The sequence below is a fragment of the Anomaloglossus baeobatrachus genome, chromosome 10 (genome assembly GCF_048569485.1).
Source record: "Anomaloglossus baeobatrachus isolate aAnoBae1 chromosome 10, aAnoBae1.hap1, whole genome shotgun sequence".
NCBI classification, from domain to species: Eukaryota; Metazoa; Chordata; class Amphibia; order Anura; family Aromobatidae; genus Anomaloglossus; species Anomaloglossus baeobatrachus.
The window spans coordinates 111,074,496-111,101,242 of NC_134362.1; positions in this window are offsets into that span (position 1 = coordinate 111,074,496).

The following is a 26,747-nucleotide window of genomic DNA, read 5'->3' on the forward strand; positions in this document are numbered from 1 at the left end:
GGTCAGCAGCAGATAGTGCATGCACAGACACGAGGTTCATGCCGTCTACTCCTTTCCAAATTAATCAATTTCAGTCCAAGTCCTTATTAAGGGATGGAGAATTTATGACAATGGTGTGGACTTTCAATATGTCTCATTGGAAGATCTCTACCAGGTTTCCTCAGTGTCAATCACATCTCATAAACATGGAGATGGGGATAGAACAATGGTTTGGGAAAAGAACAGCTCAGACTAGGAGTAAGAGAGGAGTGTTAGAAGGAATTCTGGGAGGAATTGGGACAGTGGGAAGTCTGACTAATGCCATGAATATACAGACACTTAAGTCAGATTTGGATAATATTGGTTTTATTGGAGGAAAAGGTGTAAAGGTTCAGAAGAGTCTGAATCAACTTCTTGAAAAGATGGTAATGAATACAGCTGCTGTACTAGGGTCTTCCGTGTCACATCTACAGGATGCTACATTAGCTCTCGTGGAAAGCACACACGAAACACAAGTAGCTAAAGCGTGCCTGGAGATACAGATAGAGTATTCTTCTAATTTGAAGTTGATTGCACAAGCTTTACAGAGTGGAATTACTCCACTGGGAATACTGCGAAATTTACCTGTAGAGTATGATTTTGCATTGAATCATACGGATTTGTGGGTAAATAAGTGGTTAGGATGTGAACGAAACATTTGTGTTGGCACATCGCTAATCCCAGTGATCGGAAGAGAAGGAACTATTGTTCCTGTTACAGTTTTGGGTATACCTGTGAGTAACACACAACAAGTGTTCTATCAACTGCAGTACACAGATTTTGCGTTTGATGGAGTGAACACTGAACAAGTAGACATTTCTTCATGTTTGCATTTTGTTTCTAAGGTGATGTGTTTACCTGGACAGGATAAGGTGATTTATCATTCATGTTTTCATAATCATTCTTCTTGTCATGCGAGAATAGAGACTGTACAGACGCTACATGATCTGGTGACTCCAGTAAGTCCAAATAAGATTTGTTTTCAGGTCATGTCTGAGACAGAGAAGGTTTCTGTTTTCTATTCTACTTGTGTACACAAGGAAAACCTACCTATGGGTTTGTATTGTATAGAAGGAAATGTGAGATCTCTTTCAAAGAAGGAAGGAAGTTTTAATATCACTTCTATAGGAAAGAGAAACTTAACGGCATTTCCCATACAATTCAATTTATCACAGATAAATGATTTTCCTTGGGATATGTGGACAAGTGAAATAAAGAAAGATAAGGGTTTGTTAGATTTATTAACGAAACAGTTAAAGGAAGCAGAAATTATATTCAGGCATGAACAAGGTGAATTAAGTGATATTGAACACGAATGGAATGGAATGTCAGGTAGAACTTGGTGGAAGAGTTTTAGCAAATCTGTACATTCCTGGTCTCAGTCATCTTTTCAGTCAGCGGTTGGTAATGTTTTATTTAATCCCATCATAATCATATTTTTATTAGTTTTGATGTGTATTATATATCAAGTTTTTGTGATGTGTAGAATTCAGAAGATATATAGGAACATAAAAATAGAAATGAAAAAGGAAGATAACATTCTTAGAGGAATGTTAAATCGCAAGATGACTTTTTGACAGAAAGTTGCAGATTGGTTTATCAAGTCAAATATTGGTCTAGAATTTTCAACAAGAATGTATGTGATACGAATGATGACACGATTGAGTTAGGGTTTCCCAGGGGTTCATCAAATCGCCATATAAGGGGGGACTGTAAAATAGTGAGTTTATGGAGATTTGATTCATAAACTTGAATATACATGTATTCATAAAATATGTGTATTTCGCCATCCCTTTAAGAGTGAGTTTGTGAGCTGGAAATGCTGACCAAGAGTTTGAAATGGTAGAACCAAAGTCATCTGCTAGTTGTTCATCAAAGTTGTCAAAGAAGAGCTATATTCTGTTTGGAATGTTGGGCTAAGAACTGAAATAGCTATGAGAAACTTCTCTCTGTTACTCTAAGGTCAAAGTTCAGCGAGCCTCAAAGGAATTATAAATAAGTTGAAGTAGGTTTTGTTACAGGTCTCTAGTGCGCAAGTACACTTATTTCGCGGGTAAAACGTACCACGTGACATGATGTAATGCTCAACTAAAATAAGGATAGTTACTTTTTGTATACCATGTAAAGAGATAAGGACAATTAGGAGGAGGGGTTTGGGTTATAAAAGAAGCCACACTTCAAAGGGTAGGCAGAAGGAGGGAGGAGAAAGACGGACTCATCAAGCCCGACCAGACCATCCAGAGACGGCTATGTAAGACAAATGAACTGTTATTTTTTCTATCTGTCTATCCATCTATTAACTCAAGCTAAGACAGTTACTTTTCTCTAATGACTGTAACCTTCCAACTCTTAATCTGAATAAATCCATAATACGTTTTTGCACCAATTCTCGCTCCAATCATTATATACTGGCTTTGCAGTTGCCGCCTTAAACCCACTTTTTAACATATTCATGTATTGATGGTTGTTCTTGTGATGTAGTTATGTACTGATGATGGATTTGGTACTGTACTCATATACTTGTGGTGGTTGTGGTGATTAATCAATGTAGATGTTGTAATCTTTAATTTATTTGACATGATACTTGATGATTATATGTTCATTGTGTCAGGCTGATAATACAGCCATCTAAATTAGGCCATATTTGTCAGCTGAACAAGTCTTTAACTACTACCCCCATACATATAAACAGCTGTCTGATCGTTGAGCCAGCAGCTATGTTGCCAGACTCTCCCATATATAGGACTGCTCACTTTGCTGAGTGCTCCTGTGTTCTCTGTATCTCTGCCAGACATTTTTGGATGCTTATCATTAGAGAATATAAGGATCTTCAGTCCTAAAGCTGACATTTTGGATCCTTATCTCTCTGGGCATCATCAATCAGAGGCACCCCAACCACATTACACTGTGGGCCGAATCTGTTGATTTTGGCAGATTCTGACACCTTTAGTCTGTGTTTGGGACTAAGGGGTGCTTCACACACAGCGAGATCGCTGCTGAGATCGCTGCTGAGTCACGATTTTTGTGACGCAGCAGTGACCTCATTAGCGATCTCGCTGTGTGTGACACTGAGCAGCGATCTGGCCCCTGCTGTGAGATCGCTGCTCGTTACACATAGCCCTGGTTCGTTTTTTCATTGTTGCTCTCCCGCTGATAAGCACACATCGCTGTGTGTGACAGCGAGAGAGTAACAATCCTGAATGTGCAGGGAGCAGGAGCCGGCGTCTGACAGCCTGCGGTAAGCTGTAACCAAGGTAAACATCGGGTAACCAAGGTGGTTACCCGATATTTACCTTCGTTACCAGCCTCCGCCGCTCTCACGCTGCCAGCGCCGCCTCCCTGCTCTCTGCACATGTTGCAGCACAGCGACGCGTGTCGTTATCGCTGCTTCGGCTGCTGTGTTTGACAGCTAAGCAGCGATCATAACAGCGACTTACAAGGTCGCTGTTACGTCACAGAAAATGGTGACGTAACAGCGACGTCGTTGTCGCTGTCGCTTAGTGTGAACCCAGCTTAACTACTATCTAAAGGGTATAAGCACACATTGTCTTTTAGATCTCTACAAATGCCATGGGCTTCTCAGGTAGAAGACACTTCAGGACACACCGGTGTCTTTTTTGCCAAAGCTACTTTTTTGCTTCTTTTTAGTCATCTTTTCTTAGTAGTAATACTGTGGAAAAAGGAAGCACAATAGCGTCTTACCCGGTAAGGAATTCAGATCCCGCAAGGGGTAAGATACACTCACCTTATCCGGTTGTGAAAGTCAGAACCCTTAAGAAACACGTGCAATGATGGTATCAGCAGCAGCCCCGAAGTGTAGAACGTGTAATACAGTGGAAGAGGAAATCGGGTATATACCGAGCTAATACTCAAATTGAATATTATAAAAATATTCCCTTATTGTTGTACAGGTCAACGTGTTTCAGAGATATCCATTTCCTTCATAAGGACATAAAAAGAAACAGTCTCATCTTTTCTGACATCTTTTGGGGACCATTTTTTAATTAAATTGTATTAAATAAACTAGTGAGCGTATTACAAGCGGACGTCACTTGAGAAATAGTCAGGTCACTTAATTCAATTGCTTTGCATCTTTGGAAACCTGAAGCTCAAAAACTGAACATATGATCAGCAAGTCATTTTTACGCTGCAGGATATACAGTATATCCAGTCTCTTTAAAGTTTATTTACTGTTTATTTCAGGCGGGTAATGGAGCAGATCTGTCTGAAATAGATGTGTGTACACACCGTTAGGGGTACTTTGCACACTGCGACATCGCTAGCCAATGATAGCGATGCCGAGCGCGATAGTACCCGCCCCCGTCGCACATGCGATATCTTGTGATAGCTGCCGTAGTGAACATTATCGCTACGGCATCTTCACACACACTTACCTGCCCTGCGACATCGCTCTGACCGGTGATCCGCCTCCTTCCTAAGGGGGTGGGTCGTGCGGCGTCACAGCGACGTCACACGGCAGGCGGCCAATAGAATCGGAGGGGCGGAGATGAGCAGGACGTAAACATCCCGCCCACATCCTTCCTTCCGCATTGGCGGTGGAGGCAGGTAAGGAGATGTTCCTCGCTCCTGCGGGTTTACACACAGCTATGTGTGCTGCCGCAGGAACGAGGAACAACATCGTATCTCCAATTGGTGTGACATTATGAAACTGTCCGCCACTACACAGATCACCGATTTACGACGCTTTTGCGATCGTTTATCGGTGCATCTAGGCTTTACACGTTGCGACGTCGTTACCGGCGCCGGATGTGCGTCACTTTCGATTTGACCCCGACGATATCGCAGTAGCGATGTCGCAACGTGCAAAGTACCCCTTAGTCTGACTTAACAGTACGGGGCGTTACAACTTAAAGTGCCTAGGACAGCATGAATGCTAAATATGACCCTGCTACAATTATATGTTAGACAAAAGTAGAGGACCAATGTAAAGAAGAATGATTGCAGAATTTGACTACACAAGGTCTGTTCCCAGAGACACACATGGTTCTACATGGGATACAGCTCCTGGTGAACATGGAAATGACTAGCACTATAAAGTACCAGAAGAGTGTTTATCTCTATCAGACTACTGTATGGGACAACATTGAGTTATACACCTGCCAAAAGTATTTTATTTGTGCAAAAGATAATGATGAGAGTAGTGCTGCAGCTTATTGGTTTACCTCTGAATGAATTTTTCAAGCTGATGCATGCAATACATGAAGCCAGGACATGTTGGCTTTACTCTGTAATGGGACCATAAAGCAGACTGCAGCATGCTAGCTATAGTCATAGCATTATATGAGAGAACGGCATGATCTTTACTTATATACTCTATGACGCCAGAAAGATCATGGCTGCAAATTGTAGCGTGAGTCTCATTACTAATAACTACTGTACAACAACTGTAATAAACCAGGAGCATGATGAGATGTAAGCTGTCACCAGTAAAGATTCTGTTCACTGTGGTAAGATGCCCTATCAATGGTCCATTGTGATGGTGGAAAATAGTGCTCCAACACTGACAAATTGTAAAGCTGTGGCTACACAGCAACTTAAGGCCACTTTACACAGAGATAAATCTTTGGCAGATCTGTGGTTGCAGTGAAATCATGGACATATTGTTCCATTTGTACACAGCCACAAACCTGGCACTGAATGTCCACAATTTCACTGCAACCACAGATCTGCCACAGATTTATCTCTGTGTGTAAAGTGGCCTTTAGTCCGTGACACACAACGTCAAGGATCACGCTGACACTGTGTTCTAAAAGGGTAATGTAAGTGACCCACAAGATGGTGCAACTGTGTCACACAAATTAGAAAAAATGCAAATCAAGTGTATGGCAGCCAAAGTCGCTATGTCGTCAAGGCTGTTGGGCCAGGAATGGTTGTGTTGAATGTATTCTGAGTTGATTCTTCTCTTTGTTGAACTGCAAAAAGTGAATGATAGTATGGTTTTGTTCAGATGGGTGTGTCATACTCATGTTTGGATGTTACCTCAATCTTCATGTCTTCTTAGATAAAAAATTGCCATTTGTGCAACAAATTTCAACTTTCTCACAATTTTAGTGAACCGAATGTACAGCACCATGGCTGCATCTCAGTGGGGAGTCTGGTGCTTACAGATTGCTAAACAGGGGTATAATATGCCTGTCTGAATGGGACCTGCTGGAGCACTGGATTGCTCAGTGGGTAGAATTAATGCCGACGTCACACTGTATGATATATCGGGCGATATGTCGTCAGGGTCACGTCGTTAGTGACGCACATCCGGCATCGCCAGAGATATTGTACCATGTGACACCTCCGAAAGACTGTGAACAAGCAAAAATACTCACCTTATCGTTGCTCGTTGACACGTCGTTCATTTTAAAAATGTCGGTCCTCCTTCTGTGCTCCGGTTGTTCATCGTTCCCGAGGCAGCACACGTCGCTCCGTGTGACACTTCGGGAACGAACACAGCTTACCTGCGTCCCGCCGGCAATGTGGAAGGAATGAGGTGGGCGGAATGTTACGTCCCGCTCATCTCCGCCCCTCCGCTTCTATTGGGCGGCTGCCGTGTGAAGTCTCTGTGACGCTGAACGTCCCTCCCCCTTCAGGAAGAGGATGTTCGCTGCCCACAGCGAACGTCGCCTGGGAGGTAAGTGCGTGTGATGGGGGTTAACGACTTTGTGCGCCACGGGCAACTAATTGCCTGTGAGGCACAAACGACGGGGGCGAGTACGATCGCTCGTGCGATCGCACGATAGATCGTCCCGTGTGACGCCGACATTACACTAGCTGAATTGTACTTCATTGCACTTTGGGCGATACAGGTTTCAAAGTAACCAACCAAGCCTTAAGAGCATTTTGCACAGGTCATATTCTAATAAACAGGACCCATGAATGATCATCTCCAGGTGGTGTATGGTTGTTATGGAAGTATCATCTCTATAAACTTAATCAGCACATAAAGGGAAGGACATTTCAAGCTTTTATAGAGAATCCTACTACTACTCATCTTAAAGGTGTTGTCCAATTTGCAAGGGAATATTAATAAAAGAAAGTGTCCATACTAGTGTTGAGCCACCCCCCTAGTGTTTGAGTTTGGTTCGGTTCGTCAAACGGCGGCTCAGTTCGGCGAACGATCGACGAACGTTCGACGAACACCTTCGAACCCCATTGAAAACAATGGCAGGCAAACACATAAAAACACATTATACATATACACATACAGTTAATAAACATTGCCATTATACTTACAGGTCCCCGCCACGCGTCCTGCACTCTGTCTCCCGCCACTTTTCCTTCCGATCATCGCTGCGCCCTCCCGGTAACCAGCACTTATGATAGGACCTTCCGTGACGTCGTCATAGCATGTGACCAGTCACGTGTCTATTATCTCATTGGCTACAGACTGGTCACTTGGCTAGACGTCATGCTAGGTCCTGTCAGTGCATCTCTCCGGTACGCGGTGCTCGTTTGAGCATCTCTGTGTACCGGCGAGATGCTCTGGCACATGGTCGACTCCCCGTCTGTTACGGTTGCTGTGGCTCTGGAGACTATGTCCGGATTTCTTGTTACTGCACATGTGCAAGCACTGGAGACTAAGTCCTATCTTGGAGCCATTGCACATGTGCGGGTGACATCATCGCTGACACGAGGTCACATGTCTCTGACACCTTCTAAGCTGATTGGCCACTGGTCATGTGCTTGTGACACGTGGTCACATGTCTCTGACACCTTCTAAGCTGGTTGGTCGCTGGTCATGTGCTTGTGACGCTTTGCTCGGTGATAGGCCAGCGTGATGTCATTGCTGTCATTCTGGCAGCGGATTGGCTCTGGTGTCCTCCATCTTGGATGAGGCACAGAGTCTATATAAGACCCTGACGCACGCCGCCCGGCGCTCAGTCCTCTTGGTTCATGCATGAGGGTAGACGCCCTGTGCACGTCCCTCTAGGCATCTCTCTGTCTATGTTAGGTGAGCGCTACCGGCAGGGTAGCGTTCTTATACCTTACAGCTTCGGCTGCAGTCCGTATTCTTACCTCTTAGTGGAGCGGACATAGGCAGGTGCCTGAGGCACATGGTCCGGCTGGGCCTTGTGATTCTACTCGTAGGTGGACGTTGCCGCTAGGGTAACGTTCCTTATACGGCATCTGGCAGTTGTTCGTATCCTCGCACACTAGGGGAGCGAACAGAGGTAGGAGCTTTCTGCGGCTTATGCTGCTGTCCGTCTCTTTTGCACCACTAGAAGAGCGGACCTAGGCAGGTGCCATATCTAGTGGTTCGTGTCCTGGCACACTAGTGGAGCAAACGCAGGTAGGAGCTTTGTGCGGCTTACGCTGCTGTCCGTCTCTTTTGCACCACTAGAAGAGCGGACCTAGGCAGGTGCCATATCTAGTGGTTCGTGTCCTCGCACACTAGTGGAGCGAACGCAGGTAGGAGCTTTGTGCGGCTTACGCTGCTGTCCGTCTCCTGGCACCACTAGAGGAACGGACCTAGGTAGGTGCCATTTCACACTCACTGCTTTTGTCTCTGTGATCTTTAACAGAGACCATTCCACACACCCTCCAAGTAAGGGAGGAATTGCTTTATTTTCTAATTATATTCCTCTGTGAGTTTAACAGAGGTATTGCACTCTGCACTTGTGCTATTATTTTTTACAGTGGCACACTTATATACCCCTTATCCTCTGCCATAGTCTGCAGCAGAGTCTTTGCACGGTGGACCCTGACTATCTGACATTCCTTTAGGTTTTAATATCAGACAGCCCCCTGTAACACCGTCCCTGCATGTCGGCGCTCTTTACAGAGTCAGCCCACATGCAAGGACTGGATGCCACAGCTGGTGAATAGCGGCAGCGGGAATCACGTGATCGGAGATCACCATTGCAATAGTAACCCGCCTGTCAGATTACTATTTCAACGGTGGCAGCGGTGACATCACCGCTTATAACCTGCAGCCTCTGCTCACTCACTGAGTGATTAGACTGCACGGGAGCAGCAGCATCTTCCTCCCATGCAGTGCTGTCTGATGTAGCAGAGCTGCATGGGTTGAAGGAGAAAGAAGACAGAAGACCAGGATCGTGGAGGGCTGAGAGGGACTAACAAACATGGAGTCTCTAAGTGTGTCTGTGTATTTATTTCTATTAAAGTATTTTTTCTCTGTGTGGTGTCTTTTTTTAACCCTTTATTGGAGATTCTTAATGGCTGGGTCAAACTTGCCTGACACTAAGAATCTCTGGATTAATGCTAGCTAGTAAAACAAAGCTAGTATTAACCCATTATTACCCAGCGAGCCAGCCATCACCAGGGCAGCTGGAAGAGTTGGATACAGCGCCAGATAATGGCGCTTTTATGAAAGCGCCATTTTCTGGGGTGGCTGCGGACTGCAATTCGCAGCAGAGGGTCCCAGAAACCTCGGGCCAATCTGTGTTGTGGATTCCAATCCTCAGCTGCCTAGTTGTATGTGGCCGGACACAAAAATGGGGCGAAGCCCATGTCGTTTTTTTTTTTTAATTATTTCATGAAATTCATGAAATAATTAAAAAAAGGGCTTCCCTATATTTTTAGTTCCCAGCCGAGTACAAATAGGCAGCTGAGGGTTGGGGGCAGCCGTACCTGCCTGCTGTACCTGGCTAGCATAAAAAATATGGCGAAGCCCACATCATTTTTTTGGTGGGCAAAAAACTCCTGCATGCAGTCCTGGATGGAGTATGCTGAGCCTTGTAGTTCTGCAGCTGCTGTCTGGTCTCCTGCATACACTAGTGAATGGAGCATGCTGAGCCTTGTAATTCTGCTCCCCCTGTCTTTCTCTCCAGCATACAGTCCTGGATGGAGTATGCTGAGCCTTGTAGTTCTGCAGCTGCTGTCTCCTCTCCTCCATACAGACAGACAGCAGACCGCAGCTGCAGAACTACAAGGCTCAGCATACTCCATCCAGGACTGTATGCAGGAGTTCTTTTCCCCCAAAAAAATTACGCGGGCTTCGCCATATTTTTGTATGCTAGCCAGATACAGCAGGCAGCTACAGGCTGCCCCCAACCCCCAGCTGCCTATTTGTACCGGGCTGGGAACCAAAAATATAGGGAATAGAGTTGAGCGCGGTTCGTGGTTCTCCAGTTCGCAGTTCGAGTGATTTTGGGGGCTGTTCTAGATCGAACTAGAACTCAAGCTTTTTGCTAAAGCTCGATAGTTCTAGATACGTTCGAGAACGGTTCTAGCAGCAAAAAGCCAAGCTAATTACTAGCTGGCTTTCCGCTGTAATAGTGTAAGTCACTCTGTGACTCACACTATTATGAAATTGCAGCGTATAGTGTGCGGGAACAGCGCATTCAGATCACTGCTGCTGGGATAATGGCGATCGCCATTTTTTTTTTTCCTTGTCTTCCTTCCCTAAGCCCGCAAATGTAATGGGGCGGGCCAGCATGTCAGCCAATCCCAGACACACACACAGCTAAGTGGACTTTTAGCCAGAGAAGCAACAGTATGTGTGGTAGGATGTCCATGTCACATGTCCCTCCATTATAAAAACGGGGATCTGCCCGTCTGGACGCCATTAACTCTTCTGTGTCTGGGTGTCAGTCACCGCTGGCGTAGCTCCTGTCTCCGATACTGCTGTGTACGCTCTACACACAGCGCTATACAGAATAGGGATAGAAGTTTCTATTAGCCCTTGTAAGGGCTAATAACAGCAGGCTCGGAGCCATAGGTGACAGTCAGGTCCGTGGAAACAGATTTTAACAGCTATAGAAGCTAACAGCGTCTGTGTAGCTAAGGTCAGGGACTTCCTCGCTGCATTTCCCCATTAGGAGGGATATAAAGTGAGGCTTCCTTTCCTCTACCCAGACCCACAACCCTGCCACTGTACCCTCCTGCCCTTTGCACACTCAAGCTCATTGTTACTAAGCCATTATACTAGCAAACTATGCTGCCAGTTTAAGGGCCGTAGTTGCATTGTCAGGGATAGTTATTGTTGTTTATTCTGCTGTTAATAAAGATAGACCACCGCTGCAATCTACACCACCTCTCAATTTTTACTACCACATTTTTAAGTTCACAATCTTGTCGCAATCAAAATGAGTGGCAAATGGACAGATGCTGGTGGAAAAGGGAAGAGGCGTGTTGGAAAAGAAAGAAAAGGGTTTGTCCATGGGGAAGGTGGCAAATCTCCATTAACATCTGCTGAAGATAGACCATCTTCCAGCAAAAGTAAGATGTCTACTACTTACCGTGGACAATCCAATGTGCTCCCTTTTTTACGGACACGAACAACTGGAACAAAGGTAGATGATGGCCAAAAAAAGAAAATGCTTGAATGGATCTCAAGTGGTCCAACAAGTGCCCTCTCCGCCACCTCAACTACCGCATCCAAAAAACACCAGTCCTCGGAGTTGTCATCCCAATCACACTTGCTTTATCCCAGCTCTGAAGTCTCCATCCGCTCTGCACAGTATGGTAGAACTGAGATGGCTGAGTCTGCAGAGCTGTTCAGTCACACTATAGCCTGGGAATCAGAGGTCTGCTCCCAAGCTACAGTGAGTACAGACCAGGAAATGGTCTGCAGTGATGTCCAGAACCTTTGTGACTCAGATTCAGGCCGTGATGAACAAGTTTCTGAGCATAATGTTGACTCTTATTCACAAACTCAAACACCTGTTGTAATAGACAATGAGGAACATACTGATGACGATGAGACGCTGATTCCAGATTGGGATGACAACTTAAATATTCGGTCAGGGCAAGAAGAGGCTCGGTCTGAGGGTGAGGGGAGTGCAAACACAACAATTGATGAGGAAGATCTAGATCCCACCTACTGTCAACCCACAGTCAGGCACTCGAGGAGGTCAACAGAGGCGGTGGAGGAGGATGCAACTGACGACGAAGTTACCTTGTGCCTTCCTGGACAGAGGAGGAGTACTGGTAGCAGGTCTACAACTGCATCCTCAGCCACCACTGTGCCTCTGAGCACTAGTCGGGGTGGATCAGCAGGTCGCATGCCCTCTAAGCCTTGCCTAGCCTGGTCCTTTTTTGACATAGCAAAAGATCGCCCAAATTATGTGATCTGTAAAATTTGTCGTGATTCTGTTAGTAGAGGGCAAAACCTCAGCAGTTTGACAACTTCGTCCATGAATCGTCACATGAATAAATATCATATGTCCCAGTGGGAAGCTCACCGTGCTGCAATGCGGCCTAACGGAGCGAACCATCCACCGCATGCCCCTTCCAGTGCATCCGCGCGCTCTTCATTTTCTAGGACTGTGGGGACAGCTGTCACACCTGGTTTTCCACGCACAACTTCCACCACTGTAACCAGTTTGCTTGGTAGGTCGTCAGTTGGTTTGGAAGGGGAAACAAGTGCGTGTGTACAGCTCTCTCAGACATCGATAGCACCAACGTTGGATGAAGGCAACATCATGTCTACGCCTGCACTTTCCTCACAAACCTGCATTTTTCCAGGGACACCCTACTCAACACCGTCTACACACAGCAGCCAGATCTCTGTCCCTCAGATGTGGACAAATAAAAGACCATTTCCTGCGACCCATGACAAAGCTAAGAGGTTGACTTTATCCCTCTGTAAGCTCTTGGCTACCGAAATGCTGCCTTTCCGCCTGGTGGACACACAGGATCTTAGAGACCTTATGTCTGTCGCTGTGCCCCAGTACCAGATGCCCACCGATACTTGGACCAGTAAGCATGGACAGGGACGTTACATGTCGCTGACTGGGCACTGGGTAACTATGGTGATAGATGGTGAAGGGTCTGCTGCACAAGTCTTGCCGTCCCCACGACTTGTGTGTCAATCCTCTGTCTGTCCAAGTTCTGCCACTGCTTCTGCCTCCTCCACCTCGTCTGGGTCCTCCACCTCTGCCCCAAGCCTGCCTGGTGAGGCCACCAGCGTTCTAACTGCGCAGAAGGAATCACGCACCCCTCATTACTATGCTGGCAGCAGAGCGCAACGGCATCAGGCGGTCTTTAGCTTGAAATGTCTTGGAAATAAAAGTCACACAGCGGCTGAGTTGTGGGCAGCTCTGGACACTGAGTTTAATAAATGGTTGTCTCCACTCAACCTGCAGCTTGGTAAGGCCGTGTGCGACAATGCTGCAAACCTGGGTGCGGCCCTTCGCCTGGGCAAGGTAACACACGTGCCTTGTATGGCTCACGTGTTGAACCTTGTTGTCCAGCAATTTTTAACACACTATCCCGGCCTAGATGGCCTTCTGAACAGGGCACGAAAACTGTCTGCTCACTTCCGCCGTTCAACCACCGCTGCTGAGTGACTTGCATCGCTCCAGAAGTCTTTCGGCCTGCTGGTTAATCGCCTGAAATGCGATGTGCCGACACGCTGGAATTCGACTCTCCACATGTTACAGCGACTGTGGCAGCACCGTCGAGCCCTGGTGCAATACGTCATGACGTTTAGCTTGGGCCAACGAGATGCAGAGGTGGGGAAGATCACCCTGATGGAGTGGTCTCAAATCAAGGACCTATGCACCCTTCTGCACAGTTTCGACATGGCGACGAATATGTTTAGCGCTGACAATGCCATTATCAGCATGACAATTCCAGTCATTTACATGCTGGAGCACACGCTAAACACTATTCGGAGTCAGGGGGTGGGACAACAGGAAGGGGAGGAACTACAGGAGGATTCATATGCGCAAGACACAACAACATCACCAAGGTCCAGACGTTCATCATCACCAACGCGGCACGCATGGGACCATGGGGGACAGGGATCAACAATGGCGCATAGTAGCAGGCGAAATGTTGAGGAAGGTACAGGAGAACATGAAGAAATGGAGGACGAACTGTCCATGGACATGGAAGACTCAGTGGATGAGGGAGACCTTGGTCAAATTTCTGTTGAAAGAGGTTGGGGGGAGATGTCAGAGGAAGAAAGAACGGTTAGCACCTCTATGCCACAAACACAGCGTGGACTTGGTCCGCATGGCTGCGCAAGACACATGAGCGCCTTCTTGCTGCACTACCTCCAACATGACCCTCGTATTGTCAAAATTAGAAGTGATGATGACTACTGGCTTGCCACACTATTAGATCCCCGGTACAAGTCCAAATTTTGTGACATAATTCCAGCCATAGAAAGGGACGCACGTATGCAGGAGTATCAGCAGAAGCTGTTACTCGATCTTAGCTCGGCTTTTCCACCAAACAACCGTGGTGCAGGGAGTGAATCTCCCAGTTGTAACTTGACAAACATGGGACAGTGCTGGTAACAGCAATTTTATTGAATCTTTTCATAATTTTTTTAGACCATCCTTTGCAAGACCACCAGAGACAACAAGTCTGACACATAGTCAACGGCTGGAGAGGATGATACAGGAGTATCTCCAAATGAACATGGATGCCATTACTTTGCAAATGGAGCCTTGCTCATTTTGGGCTTCAAATCTTGCAAAATGGCCAAAGCTCTCCACTTACGCCTTGGAGATTTTGTCGTGCCCAGCTGCCAGCGTTGTCTCTGAACGTGTCTTCAGTGCTGCTGGGTGTGTGCTGACAGATAAGCGCACGCGTCTGTCAAGTGACAATGTGGACAGACTGACGTTCATCAAAATGAACAAGTCATGGATCCACAAGGAATTTACTACCCCTGTGTCATCCTGGGGAGAGTAAATGCTTGTGGATTTTGAATGTGCTTAATGCAAATCTAGCTGTGAAGTGTACAACTGGGGCACAAGTGCTGCCACTGAAGGAGTGGGTGTGTGTGTGGCCCAATTTTTGAAAAAAAGAGAGACTCCGCTTGGAGTAACCCTTGCTTACAGTGTTTTTAAAAGGATCCAAGATGAACAGAGCTGGGATCAGGAAAGACTTAGCTACCTACCCCGGTGTCATCCTGGGGACGGTTAAGGATGGCGTATTTTTGAATGTGCTTGATGCAAATCTAGCTGTGAAGTGTACCACTGGGGCACAAGTGCTGCCACTGAAGGGGTGGGTGTGTGTGGGGCACAATTTTTGGAAAAAAGGGAGACTCCGCTTGGAGTAACCTTGCTTACAGTGTTTTTTAAAAGGATCCAAGATGAACAGAGCTGGGATCAGGAAAGACTTAGCTACGTACCCCGGTGTCATCCTGGGCACGGTTAAGGATGGCGTATTTTTGAATGTGCTTGATGCAAATCTAGCTGTGAAGTGTACAACTGGGGCACAAGTGCTGCCACTGAAGGGGTTAGTGTGTGGCCCAATTTTTGGAAAAAAGGGAGACTCCGCTTGGAGTAACCCTTGCTTGCTGTGTTTTTTAAAAGGAGCCAAGATGAACAGAGCTGGGATCAGGAAAGACTTAACTACCTACCCCGGTGTCATCCTGGGCACGGTTAAGGATGGCGTATTTTTGAATGTGCTTGATGCAAATCTACCTGTGAAGTGTACAACTGGGGCACAAGTGCTGCCACTGAAGGGGTGGGTGTGTGTGGGGCCCAATTTTTGGAAAAAAGGTAGACTCCGCTTGGAGTAACCCTTGCTTACAGTGTTTTTTAAAAGGATCCAAGATGAACAGAGCTGGGAACAGGAAAGACTTAGCTACCTACCCCGGTGTCATCCTGGGGACGGTTAAGGATGGCGTATTTTTGAATGTGCTTGATGCAAATCTAGCTGTGAAGTGTACAACTGGGGCACAAGTGCTGCCACTGAAGGGGTGGGTGTGTGTGGGGCCCAATTTTTGGAAAAAAGGGAGACTCTGCTTGGAGTAACCTTTGCTTACGGTGTTTTTTAAAAGGATCCAAGATGAGCAGAGCTGGGAACAGGAAAGACTTAGCTACCTACCCCGGTGTCATCCTGGGGACGGTTAAGGATGGCGTATTTTTGAATGTGCTTGATGCAAATCTAGCTGTGAAGTGTACAACTGGGGCACAAGTGCTGCCACTGAAGGGGTGGGTGTGTGTGGGGCCCAATTTTTGTAAAAAAGGGAGACTCCGCTTGGAGTAACCCTTGCTTACAGTGTTTTTAAAATTGATCCAAGATGAACAGAGCTGGGATCAGGAAAGACTTAGCTACCTACCCCGGTGTCATCCTGGGGACGGTTAAGGATGGCGTATTTTTGAATGTGCTTGATGCAAATATAGCTGTGAAGTGTACAACTGGGGCACAAGTGCTGCCACTGAAGGGGTGGGTGTGTGTGTTGCCCAATTTTTGGAAAATAGGGAGTCTCCGCTTGGAGTAACCCTTGCTTGCTGTGTTTTTTAAAAGGATCCAAGATGAACAAGTCATGGTTCAACAAAGACTTTGCTACCTACCCCGGTTTCATCCTGGGGACGGTTAAGGATGGCGTATTTTTGAATGTGCTTGATGCAAATCTAGCTGTGAAGTGTACAACTGGGGCACAAGTGCTGCCACTGAAGGGGTGGGTGTGTGTGGGGCCCAATTTTTGGAAAAAAGGGAGACTCCGCTTGGAGTAACCCTTGCTTACAGTGTTTTTAAAATTGATCCAAGATGAACAGAGCTGGGAACAGGAAAGACTTAGCTACCTACCCCGGTGTCATCCTGGGGACGGTTAAGGATGACGTATTTTTGAATGTGCTTGATGCAAATATAGCTGTGAAGTGTACAACTGGGGCACAAGTGCTGCCACTGAAGGGGTGGGTGTGTGTGGGGCCCAATTTTTGGAAAAAAGGTAGACTCCGCTTGGAGTAACCCTTGCTTACAGTGTTTTTTAAAAGGATCCAAGATGAACAGAGCTGGGAACAGGAAAGACTTAGCTACCTACCCCGGTGTCATCCTGGGGACGGTTAAGGATGGCGTATTTTTGAATGTGCTTGATGCAAATCTAGCTGTGAAGTGTACAACTGGGGCACAAGTGCTGCCACTGAAGGGGTGGGTGTGTGTGGGGCCCAATTTTTGGAAAAAAGGGAGACTCTGCTTGGAGTAACCTTTGCTTACGGTGTTTTTTAAAAGGATCCAAGATGAGCAGAGCTGGGAACAGGAAAGACTTAGCTACCTACCCCGGTGTCATCCTGGGGACGGTTAAGGATGACGTATTTTTGAATGTGCTTGATGCAAATCTAGCTGTGAAGTGTACAACTGGGGCACAAGTGCTGCCACTGAAGGGGTGGGTGTGTGTGGGGCCCAATTTTTGGAAAAAAGGGAGACTCCGCTTGGAGTAACCCTTGCTTACAGTGTTTTTTAAAAGGATCCAAGATGAACAGAGCTGGGATCAGGAAAGGCTTAGCTGCCTACCCCGGTGTCATCCTGGGGACGGTTAAGAATGGCGTACTTTTGAATGTGCTTGATGCAAATCTAGCTGTGAAGTGTACAACTGGGGCACAAGTGCTGCCACTGAAGGGGTGGGTGTGTGTGGGGCCCAATTTTTGGAAAAAAGGGAGACTCCGCTTGGAGTAACCCTTGCTTACAGTGTTTTTTAAAAGGATCCAAGATGAACAGAGCTGGGAACAGGAAAGACTTAGCTACCTACCCCGGTGTCATCCTGGGGACGGTTAAGGATGGCGTATTTTTGAATGTGCTTGATGCAAATCTAGCTGTGAAGTGTACAACTGGGGCACAAGTGCTGCCACTGAAAGGGTAGGTGTGTGTGGGGCCCAATTTTTGGAAAAAAGGGAGTCTCCGCTTGGAGTAACCCTTGCTTGCTGTGTTTTTTTAAAAGGAGCCAAGATGAACAAGTCATGGTTCAGCAAAGACTTTGCTACCTACCCCGGTTTCATCCTGGGGACGGTTAAGGATGTCGTATTTTTGAATGTGCTTGATGCAAATCTAGCTGTGAAGTGTACAACTGGGGTACAAGTGCTGCCACTGAAGGGGTGGGTGTGTGTGGGGCCCAATTTTTGGAAAAAAGGGAGACTCTGCTTGGAGTAACCCTTGCTTGCTGTGTTTTTTAAAAGGATCCAAGATGAACAAGTCATGGTTCAACAAAGACTTTGCTACCTACCCCGGTTTCATCCTGGGGACGGTTAAGGATGGCGTATTTTTGAATGTGCTTGATGCAAATCTAGCTGTGAAGTGTACAACTGGGGCACAAGTGCTGCCACTGAAGGGGTGGGTGTGTGTGGGGCCCAATTTTTGGAAAAAAGGGAGACTCCGCTTGGAGTAACCCTTGCTTACAGTGTTTTTTAAAAGGATCCAAGATGAACAGAGCTGGGATCAGGAAAGACTTAGCTGCCTACCGCGGTGTCATCCTGGGGACGGTTAAGAATGGCGTACTTTTGAATGTGCTTGATGCAAATCTAGCTGTGAAGTGTACAACTGGGGCACAAGTGCTGCCACTGAAGGGGTGGGTGTGTGTGGGGCCCAATTTTTGGAAAAAAGGGAGACTCCGCTTGGAGTAACCCTTGCTTACAGTGTTTTTTAAAAGGATCCAAGATGAACAGAGCTGGGAACAGGAAAGACTTAGCTACCTACCCCGGTGTCATCCTGGGGACGGTTAAGGATGGCGTATTTTTGAATGTGCTTGATGCAAATCTAGCTGTGAAGTGTACAACTGGGGCACAAGTGCTGCCACTGAAAGGGTAGGTGTGTGTGGGGCCCAATTTTTGGAAAAAAGGGAGTCTCCGCTTGGAGTAACCCTTGCTTGCTGTGTTTTTTTAAAAGGAGCCAAGATGAACAAGTCATGGTTCAGCAAAGACTTTGCTACCTACCCCGGTTTCATCCTGGGGACGGTTAAGGATGTCGTATTTTTGAATGTGCTTGATGCAAATCTAGCTGTGAAGTGTACAACTGGGGTACAAGTGCTGCCACTGAAGGGGTGGGTGTGTGTGGGGCCCAATTTTTGGAAAAAAGGGAGACTCTGCTTGGAGTAACCCTTGCTTACAGTGGTTTTTAAAAGGATCCAAGATGAACAGAGCTGGGATCAGGAAAGACTTCGCTACCTACCCCGGTGTCATCCTGGGGACGGTTAAGGATGGCGTATTTTTGAATGCCCTTGATGCAGATCTAGCTGTGAAGTGTACAACTGGGGCACAAGTGAAGAGGAGAGAGAGAAGAGAGAGAAAAGAGAGAGGAGAGAGGAGAGAGAGAAAAGAGAAAGAAGAGAGAAGAAAGAGAGAGAAGAGAGAGAGGAGAGAGTGGAAAGAGAGAGAGGAGAGGGAGGAGAAAGAGGAGAGGAAGAGAGAGGAAAGAGAGGAGAGAGCAATGCAGCCTCATTCTGTGAACTGCTCCGATTTTTAAGGTGTGTCCCGTGGCTCACAGCTGATGTCCGGCTCCTCCCCTCAGTGCATAATTAAATTAAATTATAAATAAATAATAATTATAATTTAAAATTATAAATAAATTAAATTCTTTACCAGGACGGCTGGGACTCGAACTCGTGAACTAATTCTCCTTAGGCAGTAGCTCTACCCATTAAGCCACTGTCTGTAATGAAAAGCATAGGAAGATTTGGTAATCTTCTTGACCTCTGTATTGCAGTAGAGAATCCAGAAGTAGATTATTCAGCTACAAGGATGGATGGATGGATGGATGGATGGGGAGAGAGATGGAGGGATGGATGAATGGATGGAGGGATGGATAGATGGAGGGATAGAAGGATGGATGGAGGGATGGAGGGAGGGATAGAGGGATGGATGGAGGGATAGAGGGATGGATGGATGGAGGGATGAATGGAGGGATGAATGGATGGAGAGATGGAGGGAGGGATGGAGGGAGAGATGAATGGATGGAGGGATGGATGGAGGGATGTATGGATGGAGGGATGGATGGAGGGATAGAGGGAGGGATGAAGGGAGGGATCAATGGATGGAGAGATGGAGGGAGGGATGGATGGATGGAGGGAGGGATGGAGGGATGGATGGATGGATGGAGGGATGGATAGAGGGATGGATGGAGGGATGGAGGGAGGGATGAAGGGAGGGATGAATGGATGGAGAGAGGGAGGGATGGAGGGAGGGATGAATGGATGGAGGGAGGGATGGAGGGATGGATGGATGGAGGGATGGATAGAGGGATGGATAGAGGGATGGATAGAGGGATGGATAGAGGGATGGATGGAGGGATAGAGGGATGGATGGAGGGATGGAGGGAGGGATGAAGGGAGGGATAAACGGATGGAGAAATGGAGGGAGGGATGAATGGATGGAGTGATGGATGGATGGATGGATGGATGGAGGGATGGATGAATGGATGGAGGCATGGATGGAGGGATGGATGGATGGAGTGATGGAGGGAGGGATGAAAGGAGGGATGAATGGATGGAGAAATGGAGGGAGGGATGAATGGATGGAGGGAGGGATGGATGGATGAATGGATGGAGGGATGGATGGAGGGATGGATGGAGGGATAGAGGGATGGATGGAGGGATAGAGGGATGGATGGAGGGAGGGATGAATGGAGGGATGAATGGATGGAGAGATGGAGGGAGGGATCGAGGGAGAGATGAATGGATGGAGGGATGGATGGAGGGATGTATGGATGGAGGGATGGATGGAGGGATAGAGGGAGGGATGGAGGGAGGGATGAAGGGAGGGATCAATGGATGGAGAGATGGAGGGAGGGATGGATGGATGGAGGGAGGGATGGAGGGATGGATGGATGGATGGAGGGATGGATAGAGGGATGGATGGAGGGATGGAGGGAGGGATGAAGGGAGGGATGAATGGATGGAGAGAGGGAGGGATGGAGGGAGGGATGAATGGATGGAGGGAGGGATGGAGGGATGGATGGATGGATGGAGGGATGGATAGAGGGATGGAAAGAGGGATGGATAGAGGGATGGATAGAGGGATGGATGGAGGGATAGAGGGATGGATGAAGGGATGGAGGGAGGGATGAAGGGAGGGATAAACGGATGGAGAAATGGAGGGAGGGATGAATGGATGGAGTGATGGATGGATGGATGGATGGATGGATGGAGGGATGGATGAATGGATGGAGGCATGGATGGAGGGATGGATAGATGGAGTGATGGAGGGCGGGATGAAAGGAGGGATGAATGGATGGAGAGATGGAGGGAGGGATGAATGGATGGAGGGAGGGATGGAGGGAGAGATGGATGGGAGGGCAAACACCGGCACTAGCGCACTCATCACCGCACACATGCAGGCACTACCGCACGCATCATCACCGCACAAATACCGGCACTATCACCCCAATCATCACCGCACACGCAGGAATTCCCTTAGTGACGTCCCCGCTGACAGCGTGGCTCACTTCAGTTACTGTGTGGATCTGACACAGAGCGCTCGTGTTCTACTGCCACTCCTGTCAGCTTCATGTAGCAGAGCTCATAGCGTCGTGGGACCTCTGTGGATTACGTCGGACCCGGAGAGGTATTTGGGGATTTTAATAAAATGGTGAAAGAGGGTGCTTTTTGTCTTTTATTCCAAATAAAGGATTTTTCGTTTTGTGTGTTTATTTACTTTCACTTACACGTTAATCATTGCCACCGCACCAGGGCAATTCGGGATGAGCCAGGTAGAGTCCCGGGACTGCCGTATCTAATGGATGTGGCAATTCCGGGCGGCTGCTAGCTGATATTGTTAAGTTGGTGGGCTCCCCATAACGTGGCGTTCCCCATCCTCACAATACCAGCCTCCAGCCGTGTGGCTTTATCCTGGCTGGTATCAAAATTGGGGGTACCGCAGTTTTTTTATTATTATTTATTTATTTGTTTTACTCCACGATATAGACCTGCCCGCAGGAGGCTGTGATTGGTTGCAGTGAGACAGCTGTCACTCATCGTGGGGGCGTGTCTGACTGCAACCAATCATGGGCGCCGCTGGGCAGGGAAAGCAGGGAATACCAGATTGAATAATGAGCGGCAGCCATTTTCAAAAGAGGAAAATCCGCCGGAGCTTTGTGACAGCCGTGCAGCGCCGCGCCCGTGATCGGTGAGTAGGAAAGAGAGAGGGATTGTGCCGTGGACACAGGACGCATGCAGATACGCAATGTGCGCACATAGCCTTACTGTGAAAAGCCACGCTTTTGGGGATCGAACCATTATTGAATGGTAACTCGAACGGCCGAACTTGAAGCAAATCGTTCGAGTTCGTCGAACGACTCGAACACCGCCCAAAATCACTCGAATTTGAAATTGGCGAACGGTTCGAATCGAACAACGCTCATCTCTAGTCCTTACTGGTTTTGACTCCTACAACTGCTTTACTCAGACCACTTTAGTGGACTGCACTAAGTCACCTGATTGGCTGGAATTGTTGGGAGACTTGAAGGGGATGTGATTGGCTATATATCAGATGACATCCCGCTGTAGTCACCTGACCACTTCACCTAATCATACACCTCCAGGAGTCGGAGACCACCGGGGCAGCCTATGCTGCAGCCACATCAATCAGAATCTGTGCGTGTGTCTTCTTGTATTATTTTTTAAAAAGTGTTTGGATTCATTCAACCCCTATTAAGGACAGTGATGTACAGTCAAATGAAAAAGTTTGGGCACCCCTATTAATGTTAACCTTTTTTCTTTATAACAATTTGGGTTTTTACAACAGCTATTTCAGTTTCATATATCTAATAACTGATGATCTCAGTAATATTTCTGGATTGAAATTAGGTTTATTGTACTAACAGAAAATGTGCAATCCGCTTTTAAACAAAATTTGACCGGTGCAAAAGTATGGGCACCCTTATCAATTTCTTGATTTGAACACTCCTAACTACTTTTTACTGACTTACTAAGGCACTAAATTGGTTTTGTAACCTCATTGAGCTTTGAACTTCATAGGCAGGTGTAACGAATCATGAGAAAAGGTATTAAAGGTGGCCAGTTGCAAGTTGTTCTCTTATTTGAATCTCCTATGAAGAGTGGCATGGGCTCCTCAAAACAACTCTCAAATGATCTGAAAACAAAGATTATTCAACATAGTTGTTCAGGGGAAGGATACAAAAACTTTCCTCAGAGATTTAAACTGTCAGTTTCCACTGTGAGGAACATAGTAAGGAAATGGAAGAACACAGGTACAGTTCGTGTTAAGCCCAGAAGTGGCAGGCCAAGAAAACTATCAGAAAGGCAGAGAAGTAGAATGGTGAGAACAGTCAAGGACAATCCACAGACCACCTCCAAAGACCTGCAGCATCATCTTGCTGCAGATGGTGTCAATGTGCATCGGTCAACAATACAGCGCACTTTGCACAAGGAAAAGCTGTATAGGAGAGTGATGCGAAAGAAGCCATTTCTGCAAGCACGCCACAAACAGAGTCGCCTGAGGTATGCAAAAGCACATTTGGACAAGCCAGTTACATTTTGGAAGAAGGTCCTGTGGACTGATGAAACAAAGATTGAGTTGTTTGGTCATACAAAAAGGCGTTATGCATGGAGGCAAAAAAACTCGGCATTCCAAGAAAAGCACTTGCTACCCACAGTAAAATTTGGTGGAGGTACCATCATGCTTTGGGGCTGTGTGGCCAATGCCGGCACCGGGAATCTTGTTAAAGTTGAGGATCGCATGGATTCAACTCAGTATCAGCAGATTCTTGAAAATAATGTGCAAGAATCAGTGACGAAGTTGAAGTTACGCAGGGGATGGATATTTCAGCAAGACAATGATCCAAAACACTGCTCCAAATCTACTCAGGCATTCATGCAGAGGAACAATTACAATGTTCTGGAATAGCCATCCCAGTCCCCAGACCTGAATATCATTGAAAATTTGTGGGATGATTTGAAGCGTGCTGTCCATGCTCGGCGACCATCAAACTTAACTGAACTGGAATTGTTTTGTAAACAGGAATGGTCAAATATACCTTCATCCAGGATCCAGGAACTCATTAAAAGCTACAGGAAGTGACTAGAGGCTGTTATTTATGCAAAAGGAGGATCTACAAAATATTAATGTCACTTATATGTTGAGGTGCCCATACTTTTGCACTGGTCAAATTTTGTTTAAATGCGGATTGCACATTTTCTGTTAGTACAATAAACCTCATTTCAATCCAGAAATATTACAGAATCCATCAATTATTAGATATATGAAACTGAAATAGCTGTTGCAAAAAGCCAAATTGTTATAAAGAAAAAAGCTTAACATTAATAGGGGTGCCCAAACTTTTTCATATGACTGTATCTAGCCAGACTTGAAATGTCCAACTCCCATCAAAATAGTAAGTTGTGAGGTGTTCATTTGTATGGCCTTGGTATAACATTGACTGCACACATTAGATTGTATTTATTGGCCTACCAGTATTGGTAGAAGCCATATTTTGGAATCACTGCAATTTGTTGTTTTTCTTAATTTTCCATAGTGTAAGTTGATCAGTCACACTGAAGGGTTCAGACTACAACCATAAAAATATTTACATGACTGTAATACTGGTTTGACGACATAATACCTCATAAAATTCTGTAGTCTTAAAGTGTCACATGCAGATAAATATTAACTACAGATCGGTGACCACTACACAAAACATTTGTGACCAAACATCGTCAGTGCTGCCAGTCTATTCATTCAGATCAGAAGCACAAACCACTTTATAAAGGGTTGTACAGCCTCATTTATTTCCACATGTGTGCCCAGTAGACACTGCTGACATGGTGACATCTAGGAACTGTCACTTGTGTATCCTATTCTAAATGATAAGACAGGTGTACAAACTCTGCCGAGAACCTAACGTTTGCCTCTGCAACTGTCCCGCCTGGCGAACCCCTCAAGGAATTGTCCAGGGTTATAAAATATGGCTGCTTTCTTCAGAAAATAGCACCACCCCTATTCATAGCTTAGTTGTTGTATTGCAGCTGAGTTCCTTTAGCATTAAAGGGTCTCTTATAGCACCTGTACCTCCACCGTGCCAGCAGCCGAGCTGCTCGGATCCAGGTTCTCAGTTGCTCGAGGGTCTCCGGACCCGAGGGTCATGCGGCCACTCAAATGAAGGGGGTATTTACAAGGGATATCATAGAGTTCTTGATGCCACCAGTGGTGTGTGGTAATTAGGAGTACCACCGCTGCAGTTGGGAGTACCCGGGGATGATGGAGTGGGGCAGCCAGGTGTTGTGACCCTCCACGGGTAGGGGGGAATACCCCGGGACTCGGTGATTGAAGGGGACTACGGTTGGATGAAAAGGGGTCACTTGTGTACTCACTAAGTCCATTAAGCTGACACCGACAACTGGATAAACCAAAGTTCTGGACACCGCTGCTGCTGAGGGGAGCTTAGTTCGGGTCCCGTCCCCAATGGTGTTGCCTGGTGATCTGTGATCTGCTCTCCTGGCACTAAGTTTACTTCTCTGGTGGTCCCGGTAGTGTGAAACTTGCCAGGTCCCGCTCCCCACTATGGCTAAATGTGGGAGCTTGCTCTCAGGGTTCACGCTTGGGATTTTCTGGACCATTTTGAGTGGAAAGTCCTATCCCCCTTGCTGCGCTAGTACCCCGATTTTGGAGCAGTTGGGAATGGATCTTGAAGGCTCCGTTCTCCTCGAGTAAATTATCGGGTTGCCTGAAGCTACTCCCCGACCTAGGGTCCACGTACCCCGTCGTGCCTTGGTCTCAGCCCAGTGATGGTGCAAGGCCGCCGGCTGTCCTCCTCAGCAGATCCATGCCCCTTGCCACGATCCCCTGCAACCGGGGGTCTAGCTCCTCTAGGCCCAGACCACTGTCTGCCACCTAGATTTCTTCCCAAGAGCCCCGCTCCCGACCTCCTCTCACTTTCACTTCTCAGACCCGACTCTCTACACTCTACACTTGACACTCCTGACCTCCTCTCCCGAACCCCCCAGGTGGGCGACTCTATTCCACTCAAGACGTCCACTGGTGTGTTTGGTGGGTGTGGTGCAGGGTGTATCTAGGATTTGATTAGCTGATGTAGGCAACACCATGTAGTTAGGGACCCTAAACCAAGGAGGAGGTGGATACTGCATGGGAGGGCAGATTGTGCAATACCCTGTGACGACCAGATAGTCCAGGGGCATCACACACCAAGTACAGGCGCTCAGTGAATCGTGGCGGGCCAATCATTTAAATACTCCTTCCCACATGCTTGTTTTCCCACTGACCGCTCTTCTTTGAGTGACGACTCTGGCTTCATAGACCCAGAGAAGTGAGTAAATAGATGGAAAACAAGCAGGTGGGAAGCTGCACTTAATTGTTTTAGCCCACCATGATGCACCAAGTGCCTGTACTTAGTATCAGCAGTCATTCTGTGCTGACAGACACCCTTTAAAGATGGTGGTCCGAAGACAAAGCTTTTTCCTCCTAACTTCCTATCTCTTTAGTCCCATAATCTAAACTATTTTCTAATATACTTGGTTAAAAATTTACCATTCCCTAATTACCTTATCTAACAGCTAATGTTTTGTTTTTTTATTTCCTGTCAGATGACAATTCATTTGAGTACCCCAGTGCATGCTGGGATATTCAAAGTGTCATCAAGGGGCATAGGCTACAGTCATTGTCACAGCCTGTGACCCTCGCTGAAATGAAGCATCATCAGTGATGATGGTGTGCCGCCCCCACATCAGCAGCCGGGCTGCTCGGATTCAGATACGCGGGGGCTCGAGGGGCGTCCGGACCCGGGGGTCGTGCGGCTACTCAAATAAAGGGGTTTATTTACAGGGGATGGTATATTTAAAGTTCGTGACGCCACCCGTGGTGTGTGGTAAGGTGGAGTACCACCACTGCCGTTGGGGAGTACCCGGGGTGATGATGGGGACAGCCAGGTGTTGCGACCCTCCACGGGTAGGGGGATGCTCCGGGACTCGGTGATGGAGTTGGGGAGTGCCGTTGGGGGGTGAAAGGGTCAATTGCATACTCACTCAGTCCATAAAGCTGACACCAACAACTTGATAAACCAAAGTTCTGGACACCGCTGCCGCCAAGGGGAGCTAGTTTGGGTCCCGTTCT